Source organism: Phocoena phocoena, chromosome 3 (assembly GCF_963924675.1).
Source record: "Phocoena phocoena chromosome 3, mPhoPho1.1, whole genome shotgun sequence".
Taxonomy (NCBI): Eukaryota; Metazoa; Chordata; class Mammalia; order Artiodactyla; family Phocoenidae; genus Phocoena; species Phocoena phocoena.
The window spans coordinates 158,534,951-158,551,600 of NC_089221.1; the positions used below are offsets into that span (position 1 = coordinate 158,534,951).

At 38.4% G+C, this 16,650-nt stretch overlaps 1 pseudogene; it reads right to left on the reverse strand.

Annotated features, from left to right (window-relative positions):
* The window catches only part of LOC136120353 (UDP-N-acetylglucosamine--peptide N-acetylglucosaminyltransferase 110 kDa subunit pseudogene), a 32,320-nt pseudogene extending 17,024 nt beyond the window's left edge, over window positions 1-15,296 (reverse strand).
* Between the last annotated feature and the right edge of the window lie 1,354 nt (window positions 15,297-16,650).

Genomic DNA, 16,650 nt, shown 5'->3' on the forward strand with positions numbered 1-16,650 from the left:
ACTTGAGCAGGACACAATTCAGCTGATAATAGAAGATAAGAGTAATTTAAGCAAGTAAGTAACTGTTGTTTACAGTGAGTTGCTTAAGGATATGAATTTACTCAAGAAAAACAAGAAGAAATTATATAACACTGTATGTTATACAAAGGTATTAAATTAATCATCATAACATCCTGTGAGATGGGCATTAAATTAGACTAAGCAAGATGAAGCAACTTATCCAGAATTGTAGAGTTGGTACTTTCCAGAATTTAAACCAGGTATTTTCCCAGTTCCATTCTACATTATATATTCATTTCATTATTTGAAATGAATTTTGAGTCTTCATTTTGCTTAGTTTCTGAAGTTACATGGGGATAGAACGGAGTTGGATCTTTTCAGTGACATTCACACATGGGGAAGGAAATTGAGTCCAGAAGCTTCAGCAATGTTTCCATGGAGAGCACTAACAACAGAACCAGAAACACCGTTATCCTTTGGGTTCAGTGATCTTTCCTGAAGCGCTACAAGAATCAATTTTAAGAAGCCCAGTGTTTTCCAAACTTTCACCAATGGGCTCTGTAGGGCCCTCTAACAGTATCTAACTAGTTTCTCATCCCAAGCCACTTAAGACAAGGAGTTCTGATTGTTCTCTGTGAGGAAATCAAGTGACAATCATAGCCGGTGATTCAGGATAATTTCTTCAGGGCCCAGACAAAACCTAATACACAGTAATAATCATTGTTAACTGCATCTTTGACAAGGATTAATCAGGTATCAAAGAGGTCTATAAATTGGGAGAAATTATGATCAAAGAGAAACATAGACCACAGATATTTAATTAATGCTCAATTATTTATGAGTTTAACTTTGGTTAACCTAATTTTCCTTCTTCTAGACAATTTCCAATTCGTCTCCACAAAGAGACCAGAATAAGCACCTTCCAATACAAGATTTATTGTGTTGCTTTAATTTAAAGCATACAGTGACTTCGACATTCACTCCACCAAGTTTTGCCAGGAGAGAAAAGGAGACGTTATATTTTGTCTTGAATTAGATATGCCACCATACTTGACTTAGCTCATCCCACTGGAAGCACTTTGAGGGCAGATTCTACAGTCTTGTCTTACATCCTCTACGGAATCAAGCCAAGGGAATCACACACAGTTACAGCTGGAAAAACATTTGTTCTGGGTTAATACTTTTAGCCTTTACCACCAAGACTTTATCACCAAGACCTATCTTTACAGTCTCTAAACAGGAGACCTTCTTGCCTTCCCTTTTCATATTGACTAGGAAGGTAAAGGGAAGAACTGAGAAGTACCCAAAGTCAGCTAGCAGCCAGCACAGATAAATCATCTGTGGAGATATTGTTTCTTTCAAAAGATATAAACGTAAGAGGAAGTCCTGGTGTTTGAAACAACCGTGCAGAATAAAATTCCATGAAAACCTAGAAATCCAGATGCAGATCAGTAACATATTGGTTAAATAAGCTGTTATGTTCATGCAATGGACAAGTGTACATACATTAAGAAGAACGAGATACTCTTTTCTATGAGATTCTCTTTTCACTGAACTCATCAGTGCTGCCAAAACAATGTTACATAATACTTTTTCTTTAACATTATATCAGGCATCCTCATCTTGTCCTGCATTTATTGCCAGTGTTACTAAAGTCTACCACTTACCTCTTTCTCTTTTAGACATATAATTTCTTCTTATTTTGGAAGCATTCATCAATCCCTATTTTACTCTTTCTTTTCAATTACAAATGAATACTGAATTTTATAAAATATCTTTTGGGGGATATTTCAAGTGATTGTATAGTTTTGCTCTCCTTTGACCTTGTTATATGGTAAATTATATTTTGTTATTTTATATTATTTATTATATATTGTATTCTGTTTACTAATGACATTTATTATATTATAATTACATTATTTTTAAGGTAGCATTTTGTTTTAGATAGACAAAACAACCAGTGGAATAGGAAGCATCTTAAAATTAGATGCAAGAGCATAAGGGAATTGAGATTAAAATAAAATTCACGTTTTGGATCAGCAAAAATTATTCAACAGAAGTGGGAAAATATAGCTATCACAGAATTACTAAATTCTAGATAGAGCAACGAGTTAAAAGTTAAAAAATAATGAAAGTGTAAAAGTATCAGAAACCTGGGAGACTTGAAATAAATTATTCATGAGGAATACCTTTCTAAGATACAAAGAAAAAAGGATACATTTAATTATATAAGAATTAAAATTTTCCTCATGGCAAAATGCACTACAAAGGTCAGAAAACAAGCAAAACAAATTGGGAAATATATTTAGAAATGGATATGCCTTCTTTACAACTTTTGAGAGAAGCACATGTTTCTTTTTCCTTTGACCTGTTATGTGGGTATTAATCTATAATGTAAGTGCATGGTTCCTTTCCTTTCACCTGTAATGTGAGATTTAATCTATATGGTAAGTGCATGGTTCCTTTCCTTTCATCTGTAATGTGAGTGTCAACATGGGGCACTGTTTCCAAGCACAGACTTTGGATGTTCCTGTACTGGTCCCGTCACTGACCATCCACAAAAACTTACAAATGTTGCTTTACTTTCCTGGGGGTTAGAGTCTTAGCTAAGAAATGGAAGCAAAATAGAACTTTCCCCCAGGGATGATAGAAGGTTTAAAGGAGTAAATATGTAAGTGACTTGGCACAGTGCCTACTACAAGAGAGATCAGTATAAGTACTTACCAATTTTTTAAAGAGACAGATGAAAGAAATAAAATGTGGTGATTTCAATCTATTGATATATATTCTTGACATTAAACTACCTTTTCATTCATTGGATGACCTAACTTGCTCATGCTTTTTCTTACTCTAGTGAACTTGGGTAGCTAATATCATAGTTTAAAATTTTTCCTTTTATAGTTACAAGTAAATTGGACCTGTAAATTTCTTTTTCCTTACAGTCCTAATCTGTTTTCAGTATTAGGATTATATAGACTTCATAAGATGAATAAAGGAGCATTCTTCCTTTGCTACTCTCTAGAAGTTTGTCTTTGTTAATATTGATGTCATCTGTTTAACAGAAGTTTGATAGAATTCACCTCCCAAATGATCTGGCCGGGTCTGGTATTTTCTTGGTGAAAGATTGTAAACTATTGACTTAATTCCTTTACTGGTGCAAGAACTCCAGCTACAAATTTCCTCTTGTTTCAGTTTTGGTAAACTTTAGGAGCTAGGAAATTGTCCACTTTACAGAAATGTTCAAATTTACTGGCATTTCATATATTCTCTGTTTGTACTCTCTGCTATAACATTGTCCTGATTCTTTCTGTATATTATTTACTTACGTTTTTGTTTTGCTTAATCAAAGTTTGTTTTTTTTAATCTTTTCAAAGAATATTCTTTTGACTTACTAAATCACCTCAATTTTATACTTTTTTCTGTTTTACTAAGTTCTGCTCATATCTTTATTGTCTATTTTTCTATGTTCTCAGGGTTTATTGTTTTACTCTTCTGATGTCAATTAAAACACTTGGTTATTCATTTTAATAAATCTTTTTACTTATAAATAGTTGAACTTTTCGAAGGTTCCAGCTTAGTTGTACGTATCTAAGGGTCAGCTCCTCCTCATAGTTGCTGGCCTAAGGCTTAGTTCACCCTATAGCAATGTATATATTGACATTTTTTCCCCTCGACTTTCTGTGTTTTGCTACTTCTCACTTCTCTTTGCAGAGAAGCCCTTTGAAATACCCTTAACTTATTTTACAGCCAATAAGTCTTTAAAATACTGTGTATTTTTTAAGATAAATCAACTTATATAATTAGGCAGGAAATCTGATCTGCCATATTTTTAAAAACAGCATAATTTCACTCTTCTCCACGATTAATCTGCTGTATTACACGACCTTCGAGTTTTTAGCTTTATCAATGACATGTACTTTAAAAATGTTTGAAAGATCCTACCCAGTCTTTTAAAACATCCTTGCTCCTTGTTTCAGTTCTAGTTTTATGTATATTTTCTGCCTGGCACCTGATTATTCCAACATCTGATGGCTGGCCTTGGGAATTTAATTCTGGTATTGATTGCTTTTGCTGATTCTCTCCACTTGTAGCTCATTTCTTCATTATTGTGTAAATTTAGATCATGAGCTCACGTTTAGCTAAACTTTATCTGTGGGAACGCTATAGGCCTGTGTTGAGGGTCTACCTCTCCAGAAAGGGTTTAGTTTTGTGTTTGGAATACCACCGATTTGGGAGCACTTTAAGTTAATTTCTTGGCTTCTGTTTGCAAGACCGCAAATAAATTTGCAACCCAAACACTGTGAACACAGATCGGCGCTTCAGAATTCTCAAGATTTCCTACCTGTTTCCTACCCAGAGCAGAGGCCAAGAGAATTTGGTCTTAGTCTCCCTTTGCCAGCAGATACTCTTTTCTCCTGGCACACCCTTTCATTAAAGGTGAAGCTAGGCATAGATAGGTTTAGTTCTAACTTCCCATCTAGTAGGGATGGAGTCTTACCTCCTGCCTCCCACGTGGTCATGGCCATTTAAAAACAAGTCTCTATACCAGGTGTGTCATTCAACTACGGCCTGTATTCCAAATCCAGACAGCTGCCTATTTTTTATGGCCTATGAGCTATGAATAATTTTCACGTTTTAACTGGTAACATCTTAAATGGTTACCTAAGTACCTAAATAATATCCTCAATTTTGCCTCTTTGGTCTACAAAGACTAAAAGATTTGCCATTTGGCTCCATACAAACAGGATTTCCAGCTTCTGTTCTAAGCTGTCAAGATCCTCAATCCACTCTTCATAGAGCTATAACTCTCACACATGCACCACCCTTCCTTCATGGGTCCTGGAAATTTCGACTGCACACTTCCAAAGTCAACCACGCACTTAAAAATAAGCTGTGTACATTTAACCTAGCATACCTAACCCATTTCTTTTAGGAGAGGTTTTCAAGTAATCTTGCCCACCGTATTCTTCAGAACTTCATTAATAATGGCCAAAAACTGGGCTTACCTGGTGGTGCAGTGGTTGAGAGTCTGCCTGCCGATGCAGGGGACACGGGTTCCTGCCCCGGTCCGGGAAGATCCCACATGCCGCGGAGCGGCTGGGCCCGTGAGCCATGGCCGCTGAGCCTGTGCGTCTGGAGCCTGTGCTCCGCAACGGGAGAGGCCGCAACAGTGAGAGGCCCACGTACCAAAAAAGAAACAAACAAAAAACAAAAAAAGGCAAAAAATTAAAACAACTTAACATTCAACAAAAATGGGAAATGTTCATAACAATTATAGAAGCACATACAGTAGAAAACTATAAACTGTTATTGAAACAGTGAAACATAACTTTTTATTCTTAGAGAACTATGTTTATTTAGGTCCCTTTTGTTTAAATAAGTATATTTCTGTGTATGTATGTATACAGTCATGTATTTATATACACATACATTATTTGTATGATATATTTATATAAACATATGAAATACATACCTATACACATACCTTTGATTTATATTTGTATACATACACAGGAATATAATTATATATTTATATACATTGAACTGAAAACTGGTAGTATACATATATATCGTGTATAAATGTGTGTCTACGTGCATGTGTAGAAAAGCCGGTTGAGAGATACTGAAGCATGAGTTAGACAGGGTTCAAGATTTTAAAAGTAGTTACGTGTAGGTGGTGAGGTTAAGGCCCATTTGATTGAAAATATTGCATATTTTTACATCAATTGTTATGATGACCAGATTCCTATGTAAATAAAATTATAAATAGCTATGCAGACTCGTATGTGTAATGTATAACTAAAAGATATATAGTTTTATATATGTATTATATTTATACTATATAATACAATTATACTAATACATTCTATATTGTTATATAGAATATATTAACTATAGTGTATTATATCAGATAATAATATATATTTATATATTATGATATAATTGTTTTATAATCAATATTACAGGATATATCATATTAATATTATGAACATATTAACCATAGAAATACACTTCATTACTCATATATTTTGTATATAATATATGCTAGGCAAAAAATATATATTAATATAATACATAATTGTTATACACTAATATAAATATTAGTATATTACATTTATACACCAATATAATATTTAATATTGGTATATTTATATTATTTTTAATATATACATAGCTAATGCTCTTTAAAGCCATCTGCTACAAGTAGAATAAGACCAGGAGTATGGCCAAAGCAAATTGTAAAAATATTAGATTACTTATATTCATTTATATGTCATTTTCCTGGAATCTGCATCCGGCTACTAGAGAGGACACACAGCAAAATCAACAAAAAGTGCCCAGGACATAGGATCCTTTATTCATTGGAACCTCAAAGGAAACACAGTGCTATTCAGTCCCCCTTCAAAGAGCCAAGAGCAAACCTTGAAGCACCCAGTAAAAGCCAATTCAAACAAAAAAGCTTTTCCACTTAAACTGGAAAAAGTTAAATCCCCAAGAGACCCCCTACATCAACCACTGAAGCTCATTTGGCAGTAAAAACAATAATGTTCACCGAACAACAAGAAACGCAACACAATAGGTGTTTTACCAAAAACACAAAAAAGCAGCTAATTAGTGTCTTTCCTGTTTGAAAGAAGGGCGTGGGAAGTGGGCAGAAGACCTGATAGGAAAGATAAAAAGAAAAGGAAAAGGAAAATAACAGTTTCCAGTTTGACACTCAAGCTGTCTTCTGCATCCATTTCGTCAAGACCACCAAGTCAATGTGGAGGCTTTTTCCTCCTTCCCTTTTCTTTTCATGAGACCGATCACAACCAGCACTGCAGATTCCACCCAATTAAGGAATGCTGTTGCCTACATGTGTGAATGAGCTGTGAGTAAAGTACTGAAGTAGAGGACACCTAAAGTGAAACGTCTTCATGATTGTCCACGTGGCTGAGCAGCAAGTTAACCTTTCACAGATGTGCTAAAGAAGAAGAGTTGGGTTTTATTTTATTTACTTTTCCCTGGACTGTGTTGAATGCCTATCATCGACAAGTTCAGGCTACTTTTTGCTGAGGATTAATGCACTGGGAGAGCTGAGAGAACACCGAACAGTAGAGCTGTCTTTTTCTTGACCAGTTCACCTTAGTTTCCCAAACTCTAAGTCTTTCCCTACTTCTTTCTCCTTTTTATTGTAGTCAAATGAACATAACACAACATTCACCATTTTGATCATTTTACAATTCACTGTTCCATTCCGTGGAATTTACTACTGTCGCAATGTTGTGCAACTATCACCACTGTCCAACTACAAAACATTTTCATCACCCCAAGAGGAAACATACACCCATTTTGAGGAGTCATTCCCTATTTCCCTCTCTTCCAAACCCCTGGAAACCACTCATGTATAATATTTTCCATGTGTATGGATTTGCCACTGCTGGACATTTCATAAATATGGAACCATACAATATAGAGCCTTTCGTGCCTGACTTCTTTCACTTAGTTGCATCCATGATGTAGCATGTATCAGTAATCCATTCACTTTTATGGCTGAATTCCCTGATCCTGTTTTCTTCATACTGTTTGAATACAAAATTTAAAATAAGTTGAGAGTGAAGCTCTGTTTTAAGGGCACATCTACGAGGCCAATTCTTTTCAAAAGGGTGAAAATGGAGATATTGTTGTGAAATGATAATCGTTGAGAAGCCTCAGCCAATTTGATAATGAAAAGTTTGGGAAATGTTGCAAAAAATTATCTGCTTTATATTAAAAGCCTTTTAAGCAAGGATTCAGGAGATTGTCTTTTTCTTGCAGGTAACTTAAATGAGTCAGAAGGAAATAACTGCCCTTTAAAACAGATTTTGAAAGGATTCTATTTATTCTTAATAGACCAATGGGAGTACAGGGAGTTCACATCCAATATGGACTCCCTGTCCAAACACTGTTTATCGTTTTAGCCACCACTATCGAATTATATTTCTTGACAGTAAGGCAGCTCAATTCCTGCATATTACTTTTTTTTTTCCTGCATATTACTTTTTAAAATTCATCTATCAAATTATCAAATTCATCAATCCATTAATACAGTATAAACAAGAGATGTTCATGTTTCAGTGCAGTTCAAATAACAGGTATAAAGAACCACCAGCAAGAAAAAGAATCCTATATCTCTTGCCAGAATGTGGTCAGCTCTGGGGTGCTTTGCTAGCTGAAACACACTTTCATTGTTAAGAGGATAGAGGCTGTTTAAGAGGGATGAGAGCCAAAAAATGTTAACTACGTGTATGTGTTAAGAACAGTGCTAGGTTATCTCATATTCTGTATCAGCCAAGGCTCACCATTTTACATATGTGAAAAGCGAAGTTAAAAGTGTTTTAGTAGGGCTTCCCAAGTGGCGCAGTGGTTAAGAATCTGCCCGCCAGTGCAGGGGACGCGGGTTTAAGCCCTGGTCCGGGAAGCTCCCACATGCCACGGAGCAACTAAGAGCATGTGCCACAACTACTGAGCCTGCGATCTAGAGCCCGTGAACCACAACTACTGAAGCCCACACACCTAGACCCCGCGCTCAGCAACAAAGAGAAGCCACCACAATGAGAAGCCCGCACACCGTAACAAAGAGTAGCCCCCGCTCACCGCAACTAGAGAAAGCCCGCGCATAGCAAGGAAGAGCCAACGCAGCCAAAAATAAATCTATTTAAAAAAAAAAAAAGTGTTTTAGTAACTTACTAAAAGGCACGCAATCAGTAAATTTGAGCAAGAATTCAATCCCAAATCTGTCACACTGAAGTTTAAGCTAATACATGAGATTAATAAAAACAGCACTAAATTAAAAGTTCAGAGATATTTTTAATTTCATACTCTTTCACTAACGCTCTTTGGAGAGAAATCATTTCTTTTATATGGGCCTTAGTTTTCACGACTATAATAGTTGGAAGCTTGACTAGATGATCTGTATGTAGTCTTCCAATTCTAAAATGTTCCACTCATTTCGATTCCTACAATAATTGCCCTTGCAATACATGCATGCTGCCACCAAGTAGCCGTACAGACTATTAGTTCCTTTTATATCCCTAGTGGGGAGTGCATTTTGACATCAGACTTACCGGTCAATAGTACAACCTGTTACTATAACTATAAAACAACAAAATAATCTGGTATTATTTCCTGTGAAGCAGAAGCTTTACATTGTCTGTGAATCATAGCAGAATCACCTGTAGGTTTGTTTTGTTGTGTTTTAACATATTTATTGGAGTATAATTGCTTTACAATGGTGTGTTAGTTTCTGCTTTATAACACCTGTAGGTTTTTAAACATAGAGGAAATCCATAACCCACTGAATGAGAATCTTCAGAGACAGGACATGGGCATCTGGATTTCTGGGCTCCCATCATCCGTATATTTTATTTTATTTTTTGCCTATGTACAATACTTGTCACATCCTCTTGAATCTTTAAATGTTTCTTTTTGTTTTAAAATTTTAGAATATTCCATAATCTTCACCTACTTTTCATAAGGTGTTATCTGTTGTGTTTATTCGATCTTGTGCTTCTCCTGGTTAAGTCTTCTTTTTTTCCTTTTTTTTTGGGGGGGGGGGGCCCTGCCTCATGGCTTGCAGGATCTTAGTTCCCTGACCGGGAATTGGACCCCAGGGCCCCAGCAGTGAAAGCACCAAGTTCTAACCACTGGACCACCAGGGAAGTCCCAAGACTTCTGTTTTAAATGACTTTTTTTCCCACTCTAATTCATTCCTGGGATCAGTTTCATGTTTGAACATTAAACCAGCCTTGCATTACTAGAATAAAGCTACTTTGATTGTGATATATGATTGTTTTACATACCATGGATACAGTTTGTGCTTCTGTTTACACATTTTGCATGCATGTTCAAAAGAGAAATTGGCCTGTGATTCTATTCTTGTAATATTCTTTTTAGTTTTGATCTGAAGCTTATGTTGGCCTTATAAATATTTTGAGCAATATATACTTTTCTGTTTCCTGGAAGATTTTTATGTAAGATTACCAATATTTCTTCCCTAAATATTTGGAAGAATTTACTTGGAAAGCCATTTATCCCTGGAAATCATTTTCTGTAAAGGTACTTAATTATACAAGCAACTTTTGCAGTAGATATAGGGTTTTTAGATATTTTTTCTTTCTTGGGTTAGTCTTGTTAGCTTGCATTTCTAATGAATTTGTCATTTTCGATGAATTTTCAAATTTATAAATATAAAATTGTCATAATTTTAACAGCTTTATTGGGATGTAATTTACATACCATAATTTCAACACTTTAATGTATACAATTCAGTGGTTCTCAGTGTAACCACTAAAAGACTTGTGTAAGCATCACAACAATCCAAGTTTAGATTTCTGTCCCCCCACAAAAAACCCATTACACATTAACAAGCTTTCTTCAGTCTCATCAACCCTCTCAGCCCTAGGCAACCACTCACCTACTTCCTGTCTCTACAGATTTGCTATTCTGGGCATTTCATATAAATGGGACCGTACAATACGTGATCTTTTGTGAGTGGCTGCTTTTACTTTACATAATGCTTTCATGGTTCATCCATGTTGTAACATGGATCAATAGATCATTCCTTTCTATAGCTGAATGCTATTCTATTGTATGGATATTCCACATTTTGTTTATTCATTTATCCGGTTGTCATTCGAATTATTTCCACCTTTTGTTTTTAGAAATATGCTTCTATGAACATTCACGTAGAAGCTTTTGTGCAGACATACGTTTTTATTTCTCTTAGGTATATATTTAGTAGTGGAACTGCTGGGTCACAGGGTAACTCTATGTTTAACACTTGCAGGAACTCTCAAGCTGTTTTGTAAAATGGCCGCACCATTTTACATTCCCACCAGCAATGTATGTGGGTTTCAATCTCTTCTCTTACAGCCTAGCATGTCATCTATGCTGGAAAACGTTTCACATGTAGTTGAGCAGGATGAGTATTTTATTGTTTGGTTGAGTGTTCTGTAAACATTTATTAGGTCTTGTTAATTCATAGTCTCGTCCAAGTCTTCTATATCGTTGTTGATCTTCTGCCTAACTGTTCTATCCATTATTGACTGTGGAGTACCGAAGCCTCTACCTAATGTTGTGCAATTATCTATTTCTTCCTTCAATTCTTCATGGATTTTGGTATTTTCTTCTTCATGGATTTTGGTTTTACCTTATTCAGGGCAAATATGTTAAAGATTTTTGTATCTTCCCTTTCTTTATCATAAAATGTCCCTTTTCATAGCTAGTAACTTTTTTGTTTGTTTTAAAGTCTATTTTTTCTGGTATTAGTATAGCCACTTCAGCAATGCTTACGGTTGCTACTTGCATGATGTATATTTTTTCATCCTTTTACTTTGGACACATTAGACTTTTGAATCCAAGCAGTGTCTCCTATAGAAAACATTTTTTAATACCCAGTTTGACAATGTCTGCCTTTTGCTTGTATTGTTTAATTCATTTACATTTAGTTTTTATTATGGATATGGTAGGATTGATTTATGTCTGTCATTTTACCTTTGGTTTTCTACATGTCTCATGTTTTTGTTTTTTTGTTATTGTTGTTGTTCCTCCATTTTCCTTTTATAGTAAGTAGATATTTTCTACTGTAACATGTAATTCCTTTAATGATTTTGAACCACATTGTTTGAGTAATGGTTGCACTAGGGCTTATGTAATACATCTCAGAATCTCTTCAGATTTTTACTAGGTTCATTCCAGATAGAAACAGAAACTGTACTTTTATAGAGCTGTATCCCTTCCCCTCTTTTTTGTTTTCATTACATTTATGTATGTTACATACTTAACATATTCTAATAATTACTTCTCACAAGCTTATTTTTTCAAAGAGCTTAGAGAAGAAAGTTGAGCAAATAAATATTTTTGAGTTTGTCGGGTTCATCTATTTACCATTTCTGGTTCTCTTCCTTTCTTCCTGCGGATTCAGCTTATGATCTACTGTCATTTTTATTCTAACACAGCTTTGTTCTCACTGCCTTCGTTGTGCCATATCATCAAATATATGATATTTTTTTATGTTATATAGAGAACAATCCAAATATAGTCATATTGTTTAGGCACTTACTTTTTAAATTAGTTAAGAGAAGAAAGGAGAAGAAATTTGAAATTACAGTATCTTTTATAATTCCCTACACAACTGCTCTAGTCAGCATTCTTTGTTTTGTTTTTATGGCTTGAGTTACTGTCTGCTATCATTTGAAGAACTTCCACTAGTATTGTTTGTGAAGCCCGTCTGCTAACAATGAACTCACTCAGTTTCTTTTTCTGTTTCTGAGTTATGGTGAAGTATTGATGATAAGTTGTGGAGTGGTAGGAAAAACTAAAATGCGATGTGCTGTATGATGTACGTTTCACTGAAGTGTCTTGGTCAGATTCTAATGATTTATGATAGAAATCACATAAAGCAAGCATCACAATTCTCCAGGAATGTTCTGTAGAATGCTAATGTTAATGATGAATATGTGATCCCAAATCGTTCACTTGTATTGACCTTATCTCATTCATTCTTCTCCCAACAATGCCATAACTAGAGTTGAGTTCTAAAGTGTACCTTCCTCTTTTCCAATAGAAATGGTCCCACAATTTCAGAAAGTTCTCAAAGGTGAAAAAGTGCACACGGCGTTTATCATGTTTGCAAATGCCAATGAAAACGCTAAGGTAACACTGTCCAAAATGCAATATTCTTCTGTGAGGGTACCCAACTTTAAACAAATACACATATTCTAAATACAGCTTAGATCTCTGACGTGTTTTGGCCAATGAAGTGTGATGGCCTTCAATGAGCAGCAGAGGCCTTAAATGGGCTTGTGCAGTTGGGCTCACCTCCTATGTTTCAGTGAACTTTGTGAGAAGACAGGGCCTGGGAGCTGTGGCCTCACAGTTGGGCTCTAGAGGAAGATGTGTGTTACAGACCTCAAACTGACCCAAAACACGGAGCAAAACCAGCCATCTAGAGGTCTAAAAGAGAGCCACTGCAGCTAGCCAATAGGTTCAAGAAAAATAAATTCTTGTTTATGGAACTGAGTTTTGGGTCGATTTGTGCCAAAGCATTATCACAGCAAGAGCTGACTAACACAACATCCTCCAAATCATTGTTATGTAAATGGCTGCCACCAGGCCTACAAGTAAGGCAATTGTGTCCTCAAATTGTGAGAGTTCTTGAACTCTTGGTGCTTCTCCAACACAATGTACATGGCTAAATTTCCACAAATAAGTTCACTAATATACCACAAAGATCTCCCTAAGCTTTTATTAAATGTAATGCAAAGTTCTTTCTTTTCATTTCCTGCTTCTACATAGTTAAAATACTTTTTATCAATGTAAAATGGCTCTTACCTTTTGGCTTCTGTCGTGAGAGTCTTTTGAACTCTGAAACACTGTAGGATATCACCTATATATGGAATCTAAAACATACAACAATTGAATGGATATAACAAAAAAGAAGGAGAGTCACCGATAGAGAGAACAAACTAATGGCTGCCAGTGCGGAGGGGGAGGAGGGGGCAATACAGGGGTGGGGAAGTGAGAGATGTAAACTACTGGGTGTATTGTACAACACAGGGAATATAGCCAATATTTTGTAATAACTGTAAAGTAACCTTTAAAAAGTATATAAAATTTTTTTTAAAAGAAATCATACTTAAAATTCGAAACAATTTAAATGTCCATCAACAGGAAAATGCACATATAAATTATTGTATTTCCCTACATGGGAATCCTACGTAGCGAGGAAAGTACATGAACTAGACAGATCTTTACATGTCAGCATGGATGAACCTAGCAAAGATAACACTAAATAAAGCAAGTAACAAGAGAAAACAAAATAGAATACGATATGCAGTTTAAGAATACTTAAAAATGTAGCCTACATAGAAAGACATCCATGCCAGTGATGGAGACCAAGTTCAGAGGAGTGGTTACCCAGGGTCAGCTGGGGAGTGGCTGTGTTTGGGAAAGTGGTCACACCAGAGACTCTTCAACAGGAATGGTAATGTTTCACTTCACACGCTGGCTGGAGGACGGAGGAGTGTCTGCGATGTTATAATGTGAGCACGCTGCATGTAAAAGCCATTGCTGACCACATCTAGGGGAACTGATGCGTGGGAGCTGGTAGTGGGTGGAGGCATCCAGAAGGTGGTGGTAGAAGAGGAACGTTGTACACGTAACGCCTAAGGCCTGACCAGAGGACGACCACTGCTCTAGAAACTGGACACAAATCCAACTTCTACGGCCAATCTTAGAAGACAAACTGAGGCACATTTAAAATTTTAACACTTTATGTGCGCAAAAATAGATTCATTTCACGCACCACAAAGCGGAAGAGGTGAGGAGCACTCCAGCCACAGGAGCTGCAGAGATGTTTATTTCAAAAGGGCAGAAGCAAAGCAAGGAAACGAGTGATTTGCTATGGCTTTAACGCCTAGTTGGTGGTTTGTGACTGGGTGTCCTCAGCGCTGTTCGTCACCCTGAGGCGTTGACAGGCTTAGATTTTGGTTGGTTTAACTAGGCGGCCGCATCGCTAGAGCCACCGCAGCTTAACGGCCTCCTTGCAGGCTTAATTTACTAACACCAATTGTCTGAGTCCTTCCTCTTACTCAGTCACTTCACTTCCTACGCCTCAGTTTCTCTTCTGTAAAGTGGATATTCAGTAGTAAATTCTCTGTGGAGGTGTCAGTACAAAACAAAGTGATTATTAGTAACCACGATCATGTCCTGAATGCACGGAACACGTCACCGTTTGCCAACCACCGTGTCAAGTCAGCAGAAACGGCAGAAATTAAGAGCTCTCCGCAGAAATTCACACACCCGTGCACCAGGTAAGGGACCACAGGCAGACGTCCACTCAGCCTTTCCTGCGTCCCTCACGGAGCTCACACTCTCTCCTGGGCGGGGCGAGCACAGACACTTTGCGGGAGTTTAACTACTTTTAAAATGCGCTGATACAACCATGTCTCACTTTCGTTTGGATCAGTCAGCAAACGCTGTTTGGAAACCCCAAATTCTCCACACCTCCTACCTTTCGCGCTGCCTTAGTCTCGAAGCTGCCGACACCGCTACTCAGGCCGCGTCGTCACGGGAGGCGGGTCTGCGTGCTGCTCCTCAAGCCGCGTCGTCATGGGAGGCGGGTCTGCGTGCGGACGCACGGCGAGCTCGCAGAAGTCCTCGAGCCCCGCCCCAAGGGGCCGCCCGCCCGGAGGCTTAAACCGCACCCCCGCCGCTCGGGAAGGCGTTGATGCCTGCGCCAAACCGGGCCGCGCGTGGGCTCCGGAGCGCGGCATGGAGGGCCCGGCCTAGCTGGGGCCCGTGGCCCTATGTCATCTGGCTGCGACGCCGGTCTTGCGCACGATGCGGGGCCGCAGCCGCCGGGCGGTGGGCGCCCGAGGGGCCGGGAGGCAAGCCGGGACCCACAGGCGGGTGTGGGCATCCTGTCTGCAGCCAGCGTCCCCGAGGCCGCGCTCGGGCCGTGAACACTCGGTGAAGCTGCGCCCGGACAGCGCGGCCGACTCCTTCTCGCGCTCTGAGGACCTGTGCGCGCTGCAGGACTCGGTGCCTCTGCCCTCCGTGCAGGCTTCCCTGAGGGAGGGCCTGCTGGACTGAACGCCGACCGCCTCCGCGGGGTAGACTGGGCGCCGCTCCTGAGCACCCTCTGCCCCTGATCTGTATCCAGAGCTTCTTCCAGCCACGGCTTGTCGAGACAGGTTTGTACTTCCCGCTTCCAGGGGCCCTCGTGTGGGCGCTGAGAAGCGGGGTTTTAAATGGTTAAAGGCGGAGGGTGGGCACTAGAACCGGTGCCCAGTGCCCGGGTGTGCGTGCACTAGACGGGGCGTGCGGCCTAGGACTCCTGCCAGCTCGGTGACCCCGGCCGAGTGCCTTAAGGCTTCAAGGTCTCAGTGTTCTCATCTGTAGCATGGGCGTAACAGGACCCAGCCTCCGTGGCGGTTACAAGGATGCACTGTGTTAATGCTTCTAGACTCTACAAACTAGAACACTTAGCACAGTTTGGAGCATCGTTAATTGTTGCACAGATGTTACCTGGTCTGTTGAATGACTTTGCCTGGTACACACCAAAGCGATTAGGAAATGGATATATCCCAGCTTCATTTCCTTTCCATTCAAACAGGGCTCAGGAAAAAAAAATTTTTTTTCAATAGGTGTATCATATATAGTGGAAAGAGCACCGGTGTCAAGGCAGCTTAGGGTTTGAATTCCAGGGCTTATGCTCTCTGTGGCCTGGACAGGTTTCTTTTGCACTACAATCCCCACACTTGTAAAATGACATTAAAAACCACTCTTTCTGTGGGTTCTTAGAATTAATTAAGCAGGTTATGTGTGTAAAGCATCCTGGCACTTGAATGAGTTGTCAGAACCAAGGGCTGCTGGAGACGATGCTTCTGCCCTAGGTAATCTTCCCTTCTACTGGGCAGCAAGTAAACACAAGCACAGGAGTCAGTGCTCTGGAAGAAGTGACTTCTGCTACTACAGAGCACAGAATCTCTTTTTTCTTTAATTTAATTTTTATTCTATATTGGAGGATAGTTGATTTACAATATTGTGTTAGTTTCAGGTGTACAGTAAAGTGATTCAGTTATACATATATCCATTCCTTTTCAGATTCTTTTCCCGTACAGTTTG